At 34.8% G+C, this 19,205-nt stretch overlaps 1 non-coding gene across 1 annotated transcript; it reads left to right on the top strand.

The window, feature by feature from the left end:
* The first annotated feature begins 11,824 nt into the window (after positions 1–11,824).
* On the top strand, positions 11,825–11,931 carry LOC121208623 (small nucleolar RNA R71). The gene has a single exon (XR_005903753.1). It is a non-coding gene; the product is annotated as a small nucleolar RNA R71 (small nucleolar RNA).
* Positions 11,932–19,205: the final 7,274 nt, after the last annotated feature.

The raw sequence follows: 19,205 nt of genomic DNA, 5'->3' as shown, positions 1-19,205 counted from the left end.
TCATCACACCGGCTAGCAACCTTTGGTACTTTCTTCTTAGTTGGTCTAGGAGAACATTTCGGCATGTATAGGCTATTATGTTATGTTTGAACTTTGGTATGTAAACTTTTAGCCATGCGAAAATGGCATAAATGTTCGGTTGGATTTGGTTTTATAACGTTAGGTCGTAAGTCTTGGTAATACGATCTTTATGTCATGGTTGATTATTTTTGGTGTTAAAATTTATGTTATGGCAAAAGTGTAGTAAGGGGGGGGGATGTTTGACAATGATTAGCCTTTGGTATGGCTAGTCATGATTATAATTTTGTGATATGTATGATGAATTACTAGTTAGATCAATAAGAAATCACTAAATGGACATAGTTGCTTCAGTAACAGATGCTGGCAGCAGCAGTGACGTGGGATTGAAAAATTACAACAATTAGTAGGAATGGAATTAAATAGTGGATAAATTATGTAATCGAAGCTCGATGAGTCTATTTTCATATAGAAGTAACAAAACAATCATATGAACAGTATGTTAAGAGATATTCAGGTTCTCGCGAGACAGGGCCAGAACGGTTTCTGGGTTCACTGTTCCGACTTTGTAAATTTATTATGAATTAACCAGAGATAATTAGGAGCCATTCCATATATGTATAGATTCCAATTTGAGTCTAGTTTCTATAGAAATAAACGGCATCAGTATTGAAGCTCTGTACAGGGAGATATCCAGGTTGTAATGCACAAAGGTCAGTGTAGTCGACCCCAGTAACATGGGAGACTTTGAATAATAAACTGTACTAATTTGCCCAACCAAAAATTCTAGAAAAAAATATGTAGATGGGCATATGAGTGTAGTTTCAGGGAAAATTCACAGAACTGGATTTCGAGTCCCAGAGCTCAAGATATGATTTTTAAAGTGACTATTACGCAGATTGGCAGCTTGTCTGGAAAAATTTTTAATAAGTGGTTTGAAGTCTGTTAACACCTCGTGTTCGACTCCGGCGACGGTCTCGGGTTCGGGGTGTCACAGGTATCTTGATGGTTGGTGTTAATATGGTTAAGTTGATGCATGAATTTAAGACCAAAGATGAAAGTTTGGCATGTTTGTAATATGGTTAATTAAGGTATGCTTGTATAAAAAATGACCAATTGGGTATATGTTGGTGTAGTTCAATAAGGTCAATTATGGTATATCTTGGTATGTGGAACGACAAAAATGTGCATGTGTACACAATCGCAATAAGTAATAAAGTGACAAGTAAATGTCGAGTTATCGTACCCATAGGGACAGTAAAAAGGATTATTTATGAATGTAATTTAAAACACTTTGGTGAAGAAAAATATTTTTTTTTAAAAAGGGTGATTAAGAAAGATAAGATTTTAAACTAAATAACTAAAGAAATAAATCTCAAATGCACGATTTCAAAATATGATTTAATCAAGATGACATAATTGTGTTGATTTAATTACATTTCTTCAACTTAGAATTATTAAACTCATGCTTATGTTGTTACGAATAAATTCATGGCAACTCGGTAATTTGCTAACTTATGAACATATTCACCTACACAAATCCATTCATCTCTTAACATATCCCTATGTTAATTCAAACGACTAAACAGATTTTAATAAGCAAACATGTTACGGCACATACATACTCATTAAATTGAACTAATCTCTTACATATCCCTATGTCAATTCAACTGATTAATTAAATCTAATAAGCACATAAAAGACTATGTGAGGTAACAAGGTATTCCTACCTTGAAGTAGTTTAATAACAATAATCTTGCAAGTTATGCAAGGCAAGTGTATCGCCAGATACATTGCTAATTTAACCTTCAGCTACCTTAGAAGAATAAACATGCACTGATTAAGTATTGTGTCCATTAATTACAATTTCAATCCGTTTAAATAATTAATTCATTAGCTACCTCACAATTGTAATGCAAGAATAACTTAGGCATGATTTTACTTAATCAAGCATTTTACCGAGGCCTATAACAATATAAACACTATTTTAATAATTTAAGTAGATGAAATGCAATCAAACCAACACGAATTAAATTCAATCTAAAATGATTAAATTAACCATTCCAAAAACATAAAAATTCATAGATATGTTCATCATAACAACAACAAAAATTAAAGAGATAGGGAACAAGAATCAAATCCGGTGTTTTTCCGTGGCTTGACTAGGTTGCTTTGTTTTCATTCTTTGTTGTCCTTGCCGATAAAGACTGCTATGAACACTTCAACGTTGTTCCAAAATGGCTGAAGAATAACCCTTTCCCATGGGGAGAAATTGGAACAAGAGCAAGGGACTTGAAGTGGAAAAATGAGAGGAGAAAATGAGAGAGGAGAGAAGAGATGTGAATGAATTGAGGTGTGCTTTGAATGATCAGCCAAGGGGGGTTTTTATAGCTGAATGTGGCAGCTAAAATTTGCTAAAAATAGCAGCCAAAGAAAAACCCCTTGGGTGGCCATCTATATGGCAAAGTTGATGGCTTCAACTTTGCTAAATATGGCTTGGGGCAAATCCATAAAGCCACCAATTGTGGAGGGGCTTGAATGCAACTTTGAAAAGTATTCAAGGGCTTCTTTGCAAGATTAATTAATCACCTAATAAGTTGATTTGGGTCAAACTATGGATGGTTTTGGGATGCCCAATCCTTGGCCAGTTCAGTTCAATCGGTTCAGTTCAACTGGACCACTTTTTCCGTAATTAATTTATAATAATTTATTTATCCCAAATTAAATTGGGTATAATTTAAAATTAACTATATTATGAATTAATATACTTAATTGGACCATCTTAGGCTGGAAATCAATTCACCTCTTCAATTCAAATTGCTTCTCAGTCTTGTGCTTCTGGCATTGTCTACCGAGTCATTTTTTGCCTTTTGCACAAATCTATCGAAAATAACCAAAATTCATCAAAAATAATTATAAAATTAAATAAATTTCAACATGTTCATATTTTATGTGCACTTTAATTATTTTATAAAAATTAATTATTTTTCGACAAGAATTTAATCGAATTCGCATGAATTTAAGTTAAAAAGGGTATGAAAACGTGTGTAAATTTTTGTGTTTCCACACCCCCAAACTTAGTTCATTGCTCGTCCCAAGTAATGCAGAAATTTTGAAAAGAATTTTCTCAGAAACACCTTTGAAAAATTCATTCAGAACAACATTTTTCCCAAAATTATGAATTTAATATACTTGTGCTCAAAGACAAGAAATTTGATAGTTATGCTACTTAAGTATACATATTGTTCAAATTAATCTCAACAAGTATCATGATAGCAAAAATTAGACTAAACGATTCCTAATAAAGTCATGTTAAACCTTACCAATGTGATTTTATTCTCTTTATTCAAGATTAAGCTGCAATCATTAAGTTTAACTTATGTCTTCATATGTTGTACGTAGCAATTTCTCTCCGCTAATGTAGGTAGCATTGAAACTTTTGAATCAATAGGTCTTTAACAAGGTTGTAACGTGGATGGGCTTAACGGTAGGTAAAAGATAGATAAATTTAGGCTTTTAAACCCTAGACTCAACTTCAGTTGAACCTTTGGAATAATTTCCCTCAATACACCAACTTACTTTGCTTTTATATGCTCCTTTGTACATCTTATTTTAAGAACTCATGCTCTCTCTCTCTCTTTTTTTTAAAATTCGAGTATTTTGCTGAATGTACTACAATTTTAGAGCATTCAATACTTCTTTACAACTCTCCCAAACTTATTTTTAAAGAATACTTCAATAGTACCGAGTCTAGTGTTTGGGACAATTTTAAGATAGTTAAGAGAGAAGTGATGGCTAAATTTGCAAGGGTTCAAATAAAATTAGGCCATATAGTCTTAAAGTTAGGTTTCAAAGGATAAAAATTTCATCATGGTTGGCTTGAAAGGCTCAAAAGGTTCAAGCAAAAGTTGCCTAAATCATTTTCAATGTTCCATGCTTCTTAGGATTTCGCCTCAAGAAACTACTAAGTTAATTCTAAAGACTTAAACTGTCATGCATGCCTAACTTTCGTAAGGAACTAAGAATTTATGGTACGATTTGCATGCTTTATTAGAAATACATTCATATCATTATTAAGCTCACATAATAATTTATTGAAATAATAGAACATTATTTATACTGAAGTTTAGCATACTTAACAAAATTTCAAATTATTAAACAAAATATATATTAATCATAATTAAAAGAAAAATTTATTCTAAGTGGAAATAATTCAAATTCAAGTTTTTGGTCCCCCCTACTTAAGATGAACAATGTCCTCATTGTTTAAAGTGAATAGATACTATACACCAGGTAGGATTCTAGAAAAGAGGAGGTGAGTCAAATTGACTGCTTGAGTACCAAGCTCTCTCTAGATCCAATCCTAGTCATGTATATACCTATTGCCACACTTTATACTTTGCGGCTTGTTCAAATTTTATTTATGATTTTCCTATCTTATTCTGCGAACATAAAAATTCCTAATTAAACCTAATCCTAAAATAACCTACGAACAGAAATAAAATAAGGTCAAGATCCCCCTTTTTATTTATTTGCAGGCCTTTCCAAATTTGACTCATATTTTGCTCCATCATTATTGCAATTGCATGAATCGCTTTGCTCCTTCTTCGATAATTGACTCCATGGTTCAAATATAAAATCTGGAAATTTAGGCACAAAAATAAATGGGTCATTGTAAATTTTCTTAAGAGCACTTCTCATCGAGTCATCCCTTATTTTTGAGTATCTCTAGTAAGTTTGTTGCTGCCATTGCATATGTTGCATTATGTCCATCAACTTTGACAACTCATCTCGAAGATTTGGGCTAGGTGATTGGGCTCCGAACATTGAGGTTTCATCATCAAGTTAAACTTCTGGTTCCAGTGGCTCCACCTTATCAGGGACTTCAGCCAATTGCATTAGTTCGATCTCTGTGGGATCTTCTTCCTCTTCTTCGGGATCCTCACTTTCTTCAATTTGCTGCTGTAGAAAAAAATCTCCAGCTATTCGGTAAAGGTCCCAATCTGTCATTCTACCCTGGCTATAGCCTGTCTTCTTTACGTTTGCAAGAATTTTAGCTTTCAAGCACAAAATTGTTATCGTAAAGGGAAAGTAGGCTGGGCCAGAACGTCTAACGGCACAATTTCGCATTTCTCTCAGGATGATTTTTCCCACATCAATGGTTTTTCCAGTTAAAATTGAGTATAATGAGACCCTTCACTCTAATGAAATTGTAGTCCCGTATGAGCTAGGCATAAGGCTGAAATGGATGAAATAAAACCATACCTTTACGAGTGGTGTCAAATATTCTCTTCGACAAGTGTGGATTCCTTGCTTTAACACAATCCACTTAGAACCTGGAATTGTAAGTTCCTCAAGAATTTCTTGCAAACTTTCAGGCTTGATATTGCTCATCAAGAAAGAATAATCATCGTTTTCGAAATCAGAAAATTCAAAGAACTCATTAATATCATTTGAAGTAATTGGTACCTTGATTCCGCGAACTAGAACTTTCGTCAACTCACTTAAGGTTAAATTCGCATAGAACTCGTGAATTAGTTCCTCATCCACACTAGGTCTCTTCTCACAAAACAATTCCCAATTGAGGGTTTCAACAACTTGACGAATACGTGCCATAAAATATTTGTAGTTTCTCTCTTTCAATGTAAAGCCTTTCTCTGGATGCATCTGTTGATTTTTGAAGATACTCTCATATCTTGCTTTGGCTTCTTCAAAATGGAACTTGTTTTGTGTTTCATCAATTTGGGCGCAGGCATGAGTTCTCTTGCGAGGCATGATTAACTTGAACAAAAGATGGAAAAAAATTATTTTGTCAAAAATTTAATTAAATAAAAATTATTAATGATTTAATAAATTAAAAAATTAAATAAAATTAAAAATTTAGGAGAAAATTCGATTTTACCACCTTTTTTTTTAGAACTCCTAAAAATAAATAGTTAGAAAGCAAAAAAGGTCAAATGGAAGTAGGTTGGAGGATTTGGCTAAGGATGGGTGAGAGGGTGGTGCCGTTCAGGTGTGTGAGGTAGTAGTGCGAAGCAGGCGTTGGGAGTAAGCAGTAACGTGCGTAGGCTAGGCTGGATGTGCAAGCAACATAAGGATCCTCGTTGAGTAGACCTAGCGTGAGTGCACGCGGGACTTGGGTGCAGGTAGCAATGCGTGGGACGAGGGCCTAGTGTGGGCAGCAGCACGAAGCGCGCAATGCAGCACTCGTTGAGGGCAGGTGTGCGCGAGGTGGGCTTGCGGCATACAATGGAGCTGGGACTGCTAGCTGAATGGCTGCTTTTTAGTTAGGAGGTTTCGGCACTTGAAGGTTTTTGGTGCTTTAGGATTTTGAGTGATGAATGATGAAGAAGGTGGTATTTATAATGAAGGGAATAAGATCTAAAGTAGAATTCTTAAAGAAATTTAATAGCTAAAAACTCTAAGTTCTAATTCTAATCCAGGTTAACAACAATTAATAATTAAATATATGCATATTAAATTGTTAATGCTATTAATTTATTTAAAAATAAGATAAACTAATCATAATTCTATGCTAAATTGATAAAAAATAATATATAAATTATAATAGATATAATTATATATTAAAGATTATCATCTTTAAAAAAACTTATCAAATAAAATATGATTAAATTAACACTAATCCTAACTTTATATAAAGTTGGTAATAATTAATATTTACAAAAAGAGGCATCTAATTTTTATTATTTACAAAAAAGAGCAACCAAATTTAAAAAATACTTCAATTAAGTCCCTAGACTTAATGAAAATTTGAAATTGAGTTGCAATTTAAAACTTGGATCAAAATTGACCCTCTTATTTGGAAAAACAAAAATTTAATTTTATTTAGGGAATAATTTCTCAAAAAATTATGTTAAAAGCAATTCTCAAGAAAGATTGGAGGGGTTACAAGCGGTCCCGCTTAAGTTCCAATCTCCTAGACAGAATTTATTTAAACATACTAATCCCGAAAGTATACCTTAAATCATTTATTAAAAAGGAAAATAATAAAATTCAAACATCTGACAAAATGAACGGAATTTGATTCCGTTCAGTCTTATCTCCCCAGTAATGTTTTAGACGCTGAGCATTAACTTGAAAATTACCTCACTTACCTTGGAGTTCAACAACTCCGTATGGATGGACGTGATGAATTGTAAATGGACCGAACCAATGTGATTTTAATTTACCTGGAAAGAACCTTAATATGGAATTAAATAACAAGACTTGCTGATCTGCTTCAAATTCTCGAACTCAAATGTGCTTGTCATGCCATTTCTTAAGTCTCTCATTGAGTAATTTGGCATTTTCATACGAGAACATTCAGAATTTCTCTAGCTTATTGAGTTGGAGCATCTGTTTCTCTTTAGTAAGTTTCGGATCCAAGTTGAGTTGTTGTATGGCCCAGCAAGCTTTGTGCTTTAACTCCAGGGGTAGATGACAGGTTTTCCCAAAGACCAACCTGTAGGGTGACATCCCTAAAGGTGTCTCATATACTGTTCTGTAAGCCCATAAAGCATCATCTAGTCTTTTAGACCAATCTCGTCGGTTCGGGCAAACTACCTTCTCAAGTATGCCTTTGATCTCTTTGTTCGCCAGTTCAGCTTGCCCATTAGTCTGCAGATGGTAAGTTGTAGCGACCTTGTGTTTCACTCCATGTTTATCTAATAACCATTTCAACCACTTGTTCACAAAATGGTACCCTTCATCATTGATAATAGCTCTTGGGGTTCCAAACCTTCTGAACACGTGTTTCTGTAAAAACTTAATTACAACCTTAGCATCATTTGTCGGATAAGCTTTAGCCTCGACCCACTTAGACACATAGTCTAATGCTACTAATATGTACTTGTGACCAAAAGATGACGGAAAAGGACCATGAAAGTCAATACCCCATAGATCAAACAATTCTACCTCAATGATATTTGTTCGCGACATCTCATTTCTGTTGGTGACATTTCCAACCCTTTGACGTAGACCACAACTCTTTACGTAAGCATATACGTCCTTGCATAGTGTTGGCCGAAAGAATCCGGCTTGCAATACTTTGGCTGCAGTACGAGTACCTCCGAAGTGCCCCCCACTTGGAGCTGAGCGACAATGGTATAGAATCTTTTTTACTTCATCTTCTGCCATGCATCTCCTGATCATTTAATCTGCGCACTTTTTAAACAAGTATGGTTCTTTCTAGAAATTATACTTCACATTGTGAAGAAACTTTTTTCCTTTGATGATATGTCTTATCAATCGGCATCAAACCATAAGCTAAATAGTTAGCAATATCAGCAAACCAAGGGGTATTACGGACATGATTTACCTTCAGCATGTGTTCATTCGGAAACGTCTCTCGACTTGGTAAAAGAAGAAAGTTCCCTTCTTATGGCTCCAATTTGGACAAGTGATCTGCTACTTGATTTTCCACTTCCTTTTGATCTTGAATTTCTAAATTGAACTCTTGAAGTAGAAGTACCTATCAGATCAACCTCGACTTAGCATCTTTCTTAGAAAGTAAGTACTTAATTACCGAGTGGTCCGTATAGACAGTCACTTTGGTACCTACAAGATAAGATCGAAACTTGTCAAAAACAAACACAATAGCAAGTAACACTTTTTCTATAACCGTATAATTCAGTTGAGCTCCTGTCAGAGTTCGACTTTCGTAGTAGATGGGATAAAAAACTTTGTTCCTTCGCTAGCCCATGACAGCTCCTATCGCAAAGTCACTTGTGTCACACATCAATTCGAATGGCAAATACCAGTCTGGTGTGACGATTATGGGTGCCATAACTAACCAACTCTTCAAATCCTTGAAAGCCTTTAAGCATTCCTCATCAAACTTGAATGTCGAGTCCTTCTCCAATAATTTGCATAAGGGTTTAGCAATTTTGGAGAAGTCCTTGATAAATCTTCGATAGAAACCGGCCTAGCCCAAAAAGCTCTTAACACCTTTTACAGATGTTGGACGTGGAAGTTGCTCAATAACATCTACCTTTGCTTTATCAACCTCTATTCCATGTCTTGTTGTCCGATGCCCTAGAACAATACCTTCTTGTACCATGAAATGACACTTTTCCCAGTTGAGTATTAGGTTTGTTTCTTCACATCGCCTTAGTACCTTCGCTAGATTGGCTACGAAATCGTCATAAGTATCTCCAAATACTGAAAAATCATCCATAAAAATTTCCAAATACTTCTCAACCATATTAGTAAAAATAGACATCATACATATTTTAAATGTAGCAGGTGCATTACATAAACCAAATGGCATGCGTCGAAATGTAAATGTACCATACGGGCAGGTGAATGTTTTCTTGTGTTGATCTTCTGGTGCTACTGTAATCTAATTATACCTCAAGTATCCATCGAGAGAACAGTAGGAGTCTCACCCCGCGAGTCTATCCAGCATCTGGTCCAAAAATGGCAAAGGAAAATGATCTTTCCTAGTCTCCTTATTCAGCTTTCGATAGTTGATGCAAATTCTCCATCCCGTAACTGTTCTAGTAAGTATCAACTCGTTATTCTTATTTTCAATGACCGTGATACCTCCTTTCTTTGGCACGTACTGGACAGGACTTACCCATGAACTATTTGAGATGGGGTAAATTATACCCTTATCTAACCACTTGATGATTTCTTTCTTTACTACGTCCTTCATGATGGGGTTCAGTCTTCGTTGTCCATTAATCGTCCCTTTTTTGCAATCTTCAAGGATAATCTTGTGCAAGCATACAAATGGAATAATTCAGCGAATATCGGCTATGGTAGCCTTCTTAAATTGTTTCAATACAAGGATGAGTTTCTCTTCTTACTCACTAGACAATTCTGTTGAAATAATCAAAGGCAAAGTAGAAGCGTTATCTAAATAAACATATTTCAAATGTGAAGGTAGTACATTGAGTTCTAATTTAGGTGGCTCCTCGATTGACGCTTTTGGTTGGGCATAATCCCTTTTCTCTAATTCCAAAGATTCAAAATGGGATTACGAATTAAATCCCTTTTGATTAGCTTCTAACAACACAAGTATTCATCCTACTCTTCATCATTCGAAGGATCTGATGTCAAAATCTGTTCAAACGGATCCTCAACATAGTTGAGCTCCTTCTTTACTATTAAATCCTCTAAATTGGACACTGCAGAAAAATCATCAATTGTGTTAGGAAATCATATAGACTTAAAAACGTTAAATGTTACCTGATCATCCTAAACACGCATAGTAAGCTCGCCTTTTTGCACATCAATAAGGGTCCTTCCGGTTGCTAAGAACGGTCTTTCTAAGATAATTGGCACTTCTTTGTCTACTTCAAAGTCTAGGATAACAAAATCAACAGGGAAGATAAATTTATCTACACGTACCAATACATCCTTGATTTTTCTTTCTAGATGTACTAAGGATCAATCTACTAATTGAAGTGTAACCGTAGTTGGTCTAACTTCACCTATCCCCAACTTCCTAAATATTGACATAGGCATCAAGTTAATACTCGCACCTAAGTCGCATAATGCTTTACCACAATACATTGCTCCAATGTTGCAAGGTATGGTAAAACATCCAGGATCCTTCAACTTTAAGGGTAATTTGTCTTGAAGATATGCACTGCATTCCTTCGTCAGAGCTACCATCTCAAATTCTCCAAGTCTTCATTTTTTGGACAGGATATCCTTCATGAATTTGACGTAGTTCGGCATTTGCTCAAGTGCTTCAACCAACAAAATGTTGATATAAAGTTGCTTGAGTATGTCTAGGAACTTCTTGAATTGAATCTCTTGCTTCTGCTTTTGAAGTCTTTAAGGGTAGGGTGGTGGTGGTTTCTTTACTAGAACTGCTTGGCAATTTTGCATCTAACGGAGTTGTTAGTTGATCATAATTAGCTGGTTCTAAAATTACCTTGTCGGGTTTTGCAGATTCTAGTTCTTATGAAACTGGAATTTCGACACTCGGTTGAACTTCCTCTGAATCTTGAGCGCCAGCTTGCTCATTTTCAGCTTTGATGGTGTTGGGCACTACTATCTTTCCACTTCTCAATATCCATGCTTTCAATGCTCTTACCCTGGATTCCTTGGATTTTCCGTATCATTAGGTAAAGCACCTGGTGGTCGGTTCCTGAGTTCAGTTGCAAGCTAGCCCATTTGGTTTTCCAGGCTTTTTGATGTAGTTGCTTGGCTTTGGATTAAGGCATCACTCTTGGCCATGTATTCCTTGAATCGATTTTCTAAGCTATTGGATGGTTCAACTTGGGTTGGTTTCTGAACTTGTTGGGGAAAACTAGGCGGTTGGGTTGGTCTAGGTTGGGCGTAAGTGTTTCTGGTTCTAGCCTCTTGGTTACTCTAGGAAAAATTGGGGTGATTTTACCATGATGGGTTATAAAAATTGGATTTCAGTCCTTGCCTTCCTCGATTTTGGTTCTAGTTACCTATGTAGTACATGGATTCTGGGTTTGATGGACATTCTTCAAACAAATATCCTTCCCCACAGTAAACACAGGCTATACTTTCAAATTGGGTTGGTGGCTGTGCTGCAAAACTATTAGACCCATTAGTAGTAAGGTTTTTTAACATTAAGGATATTGATGATACCTGAGATGTGAGTGAAGTAAGAGCGTCTACTTCATGTATTCCAGCAACTCGTCTTCTTGACACTGCTTGATTGGTTGGCCATTGGTAATTATTGCTGGCAATCCTCTTAATGATTTCATAAGCCTCGTTATAAGACTTAGAAAGGAGAGCACCATTAGCATAAGCGACCACTACCATCCTTGTGTGAGCATTGAGACCATTATAAAATGTCTCAAGTTGGATGCAATGTGGGATTCCCATAATGAGGGCACTTTCGTAATAACTTTTCGTATCTTTCCCATGCCTCATACAAGGACTCATCATCCATTTGCTGGAAGACAGTGATCTCATTCCTTAACTTAGCATTCTTGCGAGGTGGTAAATACTTCATAAGAAATCTTTCTGCTAACTCTTGCCATGTGGAAATTGAGTTTGGTGGCAATGAGTTCAACCAAGCTCGAGATCTGTCCCTCAGTGAATATGGGAACAGCTTCAATCGTAATGCTTCTTCGGGTATTCAAGCGAATTTGAAAGAATAGCTCACCTCCATAAATAGTCTTAAGTGTAGGTGAGGATCTTCGATAGACATTCCACTGAATTGGCCCACTATCTGAAGCATCTAGAAAATGACTGGCTTCAGCTCGAACTGTTATGCCTCAATTTTGGGTCTCCTAATACCTGGATTAAGATCATTAAATACTAGTATGGCATATTGTCATAAAGCTCTATCCATATCATCAGCAATAAAGATAGGATTTTGAGCAGGGTTTGCTCTATTTCCTTGGATCAGATTTTTGAAGTTCATATCTTCAGTCCTTCTTTAATTGGCTTGTCTTTTTCAATGTCGGAAAGCTCATTCAATCTCAGGGTCTATAGGGAGTAGGTCAATAATTCGATCAATACTCATAAACACCTGAAATAATCATAGGAAAATTAATTAAATAAAAAATTAAACAGGAAAAATAAACCAAAATGTAAAACTAATATATTCACAAACTATGACTTTTTAAAACAGTCCTCGGCAACGGTGCCAAAAACTTGGAACGGCGGAAATGTGCAAGTGTACACAATCACAACAAGTAATAAAGTGATAAGTAAATGTCGAGTTATCGTACCCACAGGGACTGTGAAAAGGATTATTTATGAATGTAATTTAAAACACTTTGGTGAAGAAAAATATTTTGTTTTAGAAAGGGTGATTATGAAAGATAAGATTTTAAATTAAATAACTAAATAAATAAATATCAAATGCATGATTTCAAAATATGATTTAATCAAGATGACATAATTGTGTTGATTTAATTACACTTCTTTTACTTAGAATTATTAAACTCATGCTTATGTTGTTACGAATAAATTCATGGCAACTCAGTAATTTGCTAACTTATGAACATATTCACCTACACAAATCCATTCATCTCTTAACATATCCCTATGCTAATTCAAACGACTAAACAGATTTTAATAAGAAAACATGTTATGTCACATACATACTCATTAAATTGAACTAATCTCTTGCATATCCCTATGTCAATTCAACCGATTAATTAACTCTAATAAGCACACTAGACTCAACTTCAGTTGAAACTTTGGAATAATTTCCCTCAATACACCAACTTACTTTGCTTTTATATGCTCCTTTGTACATCTTATTTTAAGAACTCACGCTCACTCTCTTTTTTTTTCAAACTCGAGCATTGTGCTAAATGTACTAAAATTTTAGAGCATTCGATACTTCTTTTCAACTCCCCCAAACTTATTTTTAAAGAATACTTCAATAGTACTGAGTCTAGTGTTTAGGACAATTTTAAGATAGTTAAGAGAGAAGTGATGCCGAAATTTACAAGGGTTCAAATAAAATTAGGCCATATAGCCTCAAAGTTGGTTTTCAAAGGATAAAAATTTCATCATGGTTGGATTGAAAGGCTCAGACGGTCCAAACAAAATTTGCCTAAATCATTTTCAATGTTCCATGCTTCTTAGGATTTCACCTCAAGAAGCTACTAAGTCAATTCTAAAGACTTAAACTGTCATGCATGCCTAACTTTCGTAAGGAACTAAAAATTTATGGTACGATTTGCATGCTTTATTAGAAATAGATTCATCTTATTATTAAGCTCACATAATAATTTATTGAAATAATAGAACATTATTTATACTGAAGTTTAGCATACTTAACAAAATTTCAAATTATTAAACAAAATATATCGGTAACACCCTGAATTTGGGCCTAGATGTTTTGGGCCTTAAGCATGGAAGCGTTTGAAGGCAGCTTATAATATTTTGTTGTGCACGTAAATTTCATTAATGAAGGCTTGTTTTAGTGGTTAAGTGTGCTGAGAAGTGTTGGAGAAGTCCTGGGTTCAAACCTGGACTCTAGCAAAAATTTTGGTTTAAGGTGAATCAAACCCTGGGTGTAGTAGGTAGGCCTTAAGGATACTGTTGGAGAAATTGTGCCACAAAAAGCCTTGTGGCTTAGTGGCAAGTAGCGTATGGAGCATTTAAGAGGAGGCATGGGTTCGAATCCCATGTCAAGCAAAGAGCATTTATTTTGCTAACAGGGGGCGGCAAGAGTTGGTGTTGAATTTAAACTCTGATGATGGAGGGATCCCACGTCGAGAAGCTAACATAAGAGTGGATACGAAGCTAGCTTTAAATAGAGAGAACCATGAGGAGAGTAAAGGTACCTTTCTTGGCTGATCCCTTTCGCTTTATGGCGTGCTCGTTTGGGTTGGGCGTCGGCTAAGAGTGTTCGGAGCGTGGATTAACTCCAATCTCCAATCAGGTGTGTATTTCTCACTACTCTAGCTGTAGGATGGCTACTTCGGGCAGCAATGGGCCGAAAGGAGCCATGTGGACCCAATGGGCCTACAGGCCCAATTGATAAGTTGTTTGATTGTGTAGTAAATATTGGACTAGGCTAGGTGAATCTCATATTTGTGGCTAGATTTGGGCTAAAAAGGGCCACACAAGCGTGTGGGCCCATTTGGGCCGAGAAGGGCTTTAGGCCCATTCGTATTGTTATCCCTGTTTAGAATACTTTAGTTTACCAAATTACTGAAATACCCTCGACTTGTAAAATTACCAAAGTACCCCCGATTTATAAAATTACCCAAATATCCTCGATTTGTAAAATTACCAAAATAAGATAGAATTACCATTTTACTCTTGATTTATAAAATTACCGTTTTACCTTTGATTTACGAAATTACCATTTTACCCTCAATTTACAAAATTATCATTTTACCCTCGATTTACAAAATTACTGAAATACCCTTGGTTTACAAAATTAGCAAAATACCCTCGATTAATAAAATTACCAAAATACCCCTGGTTTGTAAAATTAGCAAAATACCCCTAATTTGTGAAATTACCAAAATACCCCTGTAGGGTAGAATTACCAAAATACCCCTGGGGTAGAATTAGCGAAATACCCCTGTAGGGTGGAATTACCGAGATACCTTTGTGGGGTAAAATTACCATTTTGCCCCTAGGGTGTTAAATGACTATTTTGCCCTTGTGGGCAAGTGACTAACTTGGAATGTGTGGTTGACGAATTTGATTGTGAATATATGTTGGTGATATGAATGACTCGACTGTGACTGTTTGATTCAAATATGGGCATGATATTCTGATTCTGTATGTTGTATGCCATGACATCTATATCTGTTGCATGGGTTATGAGTTATATTGATGGAGGAAGTACTGAAAGTGGCTTGACCACATACTGGAGGCTTTGCCTCAACTTACTGATATCTGAGCAGCAATACTGCAACTGTGGAGTGTAGGGTTGGGTGGGTTGAGCTATTCCCCACATGGAGTGTAGGGTTGGTACGGGTGGAGTGTAGCGGTTGGTTATAGGCTGGGTTGGGATTGCATTCCCATTCTGATTTTGATTCTGTTACCTGATACTGATTCTGATTCTGATTCTGATTCTGATTCTGATTCTGATTCTGATTCTAGTTCTAATAATGTTTCTTATTCTGTAATGGGTTAAAGCCCATTTGGTACTGTCTATTATAATGGGTTAAGGCCCAATTGATACTGAAACTGTAAGTAGGGCTGAGGCCAATCTTTTAATTCTTTTATATGACTGACTGTTTCTTTTATATAGTAGGGGATTTCACACTGAGTTTTCATAAACTCACCTCGTTTATTAACCTTTCAGGTAATTTCCAGCCTTAGACGGATCGGAGCTGCGAGGGGCTCGGAGGAAGCCACACACACTGTTTATTTTATAGTTTTGATTATTTCTTTTAAATGTTTATGTGGGTTGTAGTAAAGCCGTTGTAATTTTTTGGATTTCAAATTTGAAATTTTACTTATTGTTCTTATAATTGCTAGTATTAGAACACGGTTTTCCAAAGCAACTACTGTTGTTCAAAACATCACGTATCCTCAATTGTTTTTAAATCAAGCTTCCACAACTGCCAAGATTTTTACAAAGTTGTTAAGAATGTTATTCAGCTGAGGTTTTTAACAAGGTTTAAAAAGGGTATAAGTTTTTAATTATTAAGAAGGGTTTTTAATGGAAACATGGTTTTTGAAAAACACTTCAATGTGACATGCCAGATTCGAGCCAAACTTCCAGGTCGAGTTTGGGGTGTTACAATATCCTAATCATAATTAAAAGAAAAATTTATTCTAAGTGGAAATAATTCAAATTCAATTTTTCGATCCCTCCTACTTAAGATGAACAATGTTCTCATTGTTTAAAATGAATAGATACTATACACCAGGTAGGATTCTAGAAAGAGGAGGTGAGTCACATTGACTATTTAAGTACCAAGCTCTCTCTAGATCGAATCCTAGACATGTATATACGTATTGCCACATTGTATACTTTGCAACTTGTTCAAATTTTATTTATGATTTTCCTCTCTTATTCTGCGAACATAAAAATTCCTAATTAAACCTAATCCTAAAATCACCTACGAACAGAAATAAAATAAGGTCATGATCTTCCTTTTTATTTATTTTCACCCCTTGGCCGGCCATCTATGTGGCAAAGTTGATGGCTTCAACTTTGCTAAATATGGCTTGGGGCAAATCCATAAAGCCACCAATTGGGGAAGGGCTTGAATGAAACTTTGACAAGTATTCAAGGACTTCTTTGCAAGCTTAATTAATCAGATAATAAGCTGATTTGGGTCAGCATATGGATGATTTTGGGCTGCCCAATCCTTGGCCGATTCAGTTCAATCGGTTTGGTTCAAGTAGTCCACTTTTTCCGTAATTAATTAATAATAATTTATTTAGCCCACATTAAATTGGGTATAAATTAAAATTAATTATATTATGAATTAATATACATAATTGGACCGTCTTAGGCTGGAAATTAATTCACCTCGACACTTCAAATTGCTTCTCATTTTGTGCTTCTAGCAGTGTCTGCCGAGTTATTTTTCGTCCTTTGCGCAAATCTGTCGAAAATAACCAAAATTCCTCAAAAATAATTATAAAATTAAATAAATTTCAGCATGTTCATATTTTAAATGAATTTTAATTATTTTATAAAAAATAATTATTTTTCGACAAGAATTTAACTGAATTCGCATGAATTTAAGTTAAAAAGTTATGAAAAAGTGTGTAAATTTTTGTTTTTCCAGTATGGAATTAAGCTAAATATATATGGATGAGTTATGGTCAAATATTTATAGGTTTAGGTATATGTGTGTTTGAGATACATGGGAACCATTGTTCAAATGGTAAATTATATTGACATGGTATTAGTTAAGTACGATATGTTTTAAAATGGTAGCAAGGTGACCAATTATGTATATGTGTAGTTGAGTTGAATTAATGCGACATGGCCGCGTGTCCCTTTTAGGTATTAATGGTTGCATTTCTAAGGTTACACATCTTGGCACACGGGCGTGTGGCTTGACCGTGTGGCCTAAGTCAGAAAGTTACACGGGCAAGGACACGGGCTGGGACATGGCCGTGTGTCCCTATTTCGAATGTTACATGGCTTGGCCACATGGCTGTGTGACCCCTGCAATGTGTTTCTTAGGCCTTGAGGGCTCAAATAAGGGATGATATGTATGTGTTTGAATGAATTATCGTATGGTTTATCTAATGTTTGGAAATGAATGTTTTAAGTTATGATTTTATGATAGTGCTCCATAACCCTATCTCATCGATAGATACGGGTTAGGGGTGTTACAGCTTAAATTACAAAAATTCAATTACATTCTTGTAATTTAGACATCACACATAGTCTTAGATTCTTTCTTGATTATTTCATTATTTATTCATAAAACAACTTAATATTCTTTATTTATTTTTTCTCCTCCTCTTCATTTCACATCCAATATGTACATGTATATGTATATATACAAGAATCTTTGGCTTTTAGTATACTATGCCTATATGTGATACTAAGTATTTTTTAACTAAATACACGTATACTCATAACAAGCTTGTCTACTTGAGTTGCAGCCACTAAATTATTATATATTGGCTTACAAAATTTGAAATTAAGATTTGTTTGTTCTTTTTTAAACTAAATGAAATTTTTACCATAAAAATTTTAAAATTTTCACATAAGCCAATTAAAATAGTATTTTTGTTAAGTCCTCCCATGTTTTGTTGCCCGGTAAATTTGACCTATTTTCTCTAGATTACATTTATCTATTATTATAAAAATTATATAAGGTTTCCATTTGTTTCTCTTGAAAATAGACTCAGTGAGCTCTTAATACATATAAGATTCATCTTTTAATTATTTTTTAAAAATTTTTAATGATATATTCAATGTTGGAACAGAGGAACCCGAAATCATTCTAACCTTGTTTCACTAAAATTAATATATCTTATTGAATGCATTCTTGTAACAGCCTGTTTTAAGGTCAAATTAGAATAGTGGTTTCGGGACAACAAATCTGAAATAGGAATATTTATTTTTATTATTTCTTTAAGGTCTACAGTATAATTGAATGATTGCGTGAAAATTTCATTAAGAAATTTTATCGATAGGGTGTCCAATTTGACTATTAGGACTAAATTGCAATAAAAAAAATCTGTGTTCTAGAAGCTAAAGGTGTCTAATTGAAAGGAAATTTTAAAATTGGAGGTCCTGAAATGGTAATTAGACCATTATACTTTAAGTTGGACAAAAATAGACAAGGTTAGATAAAATTTCAAAGTTTTAAGTGAAGGGCATTTTGGTCATTTGGTAAATAAAGACAAAATTAACTAATAAAAAGATGTCATCTTCCCTAAATTAGTCCCCCCATGGCCGAAAATCACTAAGGGAGACATAGCTAGGGTTTGGCCAACTTCCAAGCTCGATTGTAAGTCCGTTTTTGTGCTTTTTTTTAATGATTTTTACATTTTTGGGAATGTTGTAACTTGATTTAGCTATTCCAAGGACTAATTTGAAAGAAAATCAAAGTCTAAAATTTTACCTTTGTTGAATATATGTGTATTTTGATGTTTAATGGTAGAAAATATATGTTAAATAGGGACCTATTTGTAAAAGTTTTAAAATGTGTGTAAAAATGTGAATAAATGAAAAATGTGGCCTATGAGTACAAATAATATTCGACTAGGCTTGGGTAGTGAAGAAATCGAATGGAAATCATTTTACGAGCCTAAGGACTAAAATATAAAAAAGTTGAAAAGTTAGGGCA

The sequence above is a fragment of the Gossypium hirsutum genome, chromosome A10, assembly GCF_007990345.1.
Source record: "Gossypium hirsutum isolate 1008001.06 chromosome A10, Gossypium_hirsutum_v2.1, whole genome shotgun sequence".
Taxonomy (NCBI): Eukaryota; Viridiplantae; Streptophyta; class Magnoliopsida; order Malvales; family Malvaceae; genus Gossypium; species Gossypium hirsutum.
This window is presented reverse-complemented; position numbering and strand designations above follow the sequence as displayed.